General features: G+C 44.3%; 1 long non-coding RNA gene across 1 annotated transcript; it reads left to right on the top strand.

The window, feature by feature from the left end:
• The first annotated feature begins 684 nt into the window (after positions 1 to 684).
• LOC119335871 lies at positions 685 to 2,162 on the top strand. Its single transcript, XR_005162102.1, has 3 exons — positions 685 to 1,364; positions 1,492 to 1,662; positions 2,069 to 2,162. It is a non-coding gene; the product is annotated as an uncharacterized LOC119335871 (long non-coding RNA).
• Positions 2,163 to 3,802: the final 1,640 nt, after the last annotated feature.

The raw sequence follows: 3,802 nt of genomic DNA, 5'->3' as shown, positions 1-3,802 counted from the left end.
AAACAGAACCGCTGTCAACACCGCACGCCCGCACGACCCCTCGGCCCTCGCCCCCTCCATACCCTCCTCCCAACTGACGTTCCTGGGTCAGAGGTGGTTGTCTCAGTCGCCCCATGCCACGCCAATGGCAATGGCGGCGTGCACGACGATTTCCTCCACCAGATGCTCGGCAGCCTGCCGCCCTCGGCTTGACACGACCATGCCGCTAGGACGAAGCCTGAGGACCGCGCCCAGCCTGATGGGATAAAGCAGCAGCTGTTTAGGGGGCCGTACGACCTGTCGGGGATGCTGGCGTCGCGGCTTTGTCAGCACCAGATTAGCGGCATCCCGGCTGCGGCGTCACAGCGGCGAAGTAGAGATGGTGCTACAGAACCTCGCCGATCTGAGATAGGGCCACCACAACGACATGCTTCTCAAGGGCATGGGCTGCTCGCCATCCATCGGGGTCGACGGCGGCGGCGATGGCGTCCTGCTGCTCCCACTCACCCTTGGCAAGGGCGGATCGGGCGGCGACGTGCGTGCAGGTCTTTTTCTCTCGAATTAATCCAGTTGCAGCCCCCCGATCATTTTCCTGAGAACAGCAGATGTTCTTGCAGCAGCAAACGGTGCCCATGCCGAACCAGACCTTTGGCGGAGTAGGAGGTGCTCCGGCTGCAGGGTGCAACCACAACAAGCCGGGGGAGGAGGAGGTGCTCCGGCTGCAGGGCGCAACCACCACAAGCCGGGCGAGGAGGAGGTGGCGCGCCGGCGCCGCCAAGGCAGCGGGTGCGCGCGCGGCCAGGCCAGACCACCAACCCACACAGCACCTCGGAGGGAGTGAACTATCTATCGAGTGACGCTCATATAGTTTTACTGTCAATTTGGCCGACAATTAACCTTATAGAATATAAAACCAAGGGGAGCAGTTAGCTTCTTAGCACTAATCTGATTAGTTTCCCGTGTTTTCGTCCTTTTAGTTGCCCATACTGTTCTTGTTCTTCTCTACTCATGTGCAGTTCTATTTAGCTCCATGGACCTCTCTTCCTCTATAAACTGAATGCTGGATGATTTATTCTAATTAATTAACCATCTGGTCCTTGTCGCAGTTTTGCCGGGAGAGGATAGCCGAGAGGATAAAGGCCCTGCAAGAACTGGTGCCCAAGTTGAGCAAAGATATCAGCTGGAGAACGAGGCACAGATTGTGCTTGTAGCTAAGCTAGCTTAATTGGATTCTTCGAGATCCAAGTGGTCGAAGACGATAGCTACATCACTAAGGGTTTTGGTTGGGAAGCTGCTGCTTTATTATTGCATCAGTCAATGCTGACCAGGAATTAAAATAAGGGCTTCAACAGATGCCGATGCAACAAAAAGGATGGAGCCATCAGGTTGAGATTTCATGTGTGAGCAATTGTTGTACAATGAGATTTAATTGCCGGGAGTAAATTGTTTTGTACTATCAAATGTAGACTTCTATTAATAATATGTGTCGCTAAAGCTCCTTGAACTTTGCAGATGTCAATGAAAATGCTTAGTGGAAACAATGGACTTCTCAGTTTTAACATGTGCCATTTAAAAGATGTTGTAGCTTTCGGGCATATCAAACCTTGGAGCTGGAACATTGGCTTATCCCAAGAAGAAGCCAGTTTGATTGTATAGTACTTGTTGTTTCTCAAGATTTCAAAGGTACTTCAGGTACGAAAACAAAAATATTTATGGTTGGCCTACTAATTTTATAGTTTGGTTAAAAATCATTAAGGTGCAAGGATCTTATTGCATATTCATAATTGAAATTGGAAATGTGTTGAAGTATTTGATAACAACTTGTACCAACTTGTTGATAAACAATTATTGCCTTTAAACAGATTTCTCCCTGCATATTTTGTCGCAGTGGCTTGAATTTCTATGTTGCATCACTTGCGCAGAATGAAAATTGTATGAACCTGCACCGGATTGTGTATTTGTAGGAAGGTTGTCCTTCGTACGAGGATTGGAAGCTTCCTGCTCAGTGTTCTTTTTTATTTGTTGAAAAATTGTGTGTTTGTCCATTGTAGTTTTTGGGTTCACATAAAGTTTCTCTTTCCTTTTGCAGGCACAATGTAGAGATAATTATTTTCAAGAAAGTTGTTTTCGGGAAACAACTAACTCCATATGTTTGACCCATATCATTGTTCAACATAATTGTGTGCATATTGTCTCTATGTCATTTCATGATGTATTTTTTTTCCTTTTAATATGGAATCGTTAGAGATGATGGGTTGCCATTTCTTTGCAAGTTCTAACTAAGGAAAATGGTGTATTTGTCAAGACATGAGTTGGAGTTACTTCTACAACCTCTTCGATAAAGTGAGTCAAGGTATATTTGATTGCTTCTATAGGATGGTTATAAGAGCATCTCCAACAGGCGCACAAAATTTTTGCACCCTAAAATAGTTTTAGCGTGTCACTGTAGCACCTTTAACATGCTGGAACCAACATTGATTTACCAGATGCCCAAAAACGCGCGCCAAAAAAACACGCAGTATAAATTGTGAAGCGCGGGCATGCGATAGCTTTTTCATCGCACGCCCAACCTTTTTTTGCACGCGCATTATTTTACAGCTTCTGCTGGAGCTGTCTGGCGCGCAAAAAAATGAATTTTAACGCGCGGAGCAATTTTTGGGCACCTGTTGGAGATGTTCTTACTGAACATATTTGGGAACCACGGATTTTTGTAAAATATTTTTGCTGAAACCTTATTCTAGATTTATTTACCTTGAAGTGGATTTTTATCCTGGTTTATATTTGTTAAAACGTGCGTTGCACGTGCACACTTACTAGTGTATATGTAATGGCCTTTGGCCCTCAGGAAATACTAGTTGCTGTTTATCCAACACATATCATATATTCCCTCCGTTCCTAAATACAAGTTTTTTTAGAGATTTCAATAAGGACTACATATGTATATAAATATAGACATATTTTAGAGTATAGAATCATTCATTTTGCTTCGTATGTAGCCCGCATTGAAATCTTTAGAAAGACTTATATTTAGGAACGGATGGAGTAGTGATTTAGAATTCTACTCCAATTCAGTTAGCATGTACAGCATCTAACTTCTCTACTGTGAAATACTACTGCACTCGATCCAACTGAGTCGGTGGCCTAAGAAGTAAGGACATCAACGAACGGCAAAATGTTAGGTGTCATCTGTGGCCTCCCTCGTTCAGAATTCAGGTGCTCGGCATCAACTGCATTTGTTGTAGTATATATGAAATGCATCATCTAAAAGAAATACAGGACCGTCATCTCAGTGCAAGAACCACTGCATTCTCCATTAATGCAAAATGCATCCATCATCCAAAAGGAGCGTGACGCCAAAACAGACAGACAGGGGTTCCCCCTGTCCTGTCAGGAGTTCGGAGCAAGTTTAGCTAGCACAAGAAGCACGAGGGCTGCTGAGTTTTCTGAACCTATATATCTATCTACATGCAAAAGTAGGCGTCCAGTTCTGCTGTCATTGTGTCCGAGATGGCAAAACTTCAGAAGAGGTGAACTGACAGGACTCCTGCTCTGATCTTTCTCTATTCTGCATCAACATTCGGGTGTCGCAGCGCATTGTAGGCTGAATTAGCAGAAATAATTTGTAAGTTAGGCAGAAGACCGATAACAAATAACAATATAATGATAAGATCAAGATGACAAAACCTGAAAACCTAACAAGGTCAAAAAGTGAAAACCTGAAACAACATAATGTGCTAGATTCATGTACAGAACTGATGAACACCACATGATAAAGGATCAGTTCTGTACAACATGATAACATAATGAGCAGGGTGGCTGGCAC

Source organism: Triticum dicoccoides, chromosome 7B (genome assembly GCF_002162155.2).
Source record: "Triticum dicoccoides isolate Atlit2015 ecotype Zavitan chromosome 7B, WEW_v2.0, whole genome shotgun sequence".
Taxonomy (NCBI): domain Eukaryota; kingdom Viridiplantae; phylum Streptophyta; class Magnoliopsida; order Poales; family Poaceae; genus Triticum; species Triticum dicoccoides.
The sequence above is the reverse complement of the archived record's forward strand: the minus strand, read 5'-3'. Positions and strand labels throughout refer to the sequence as shown.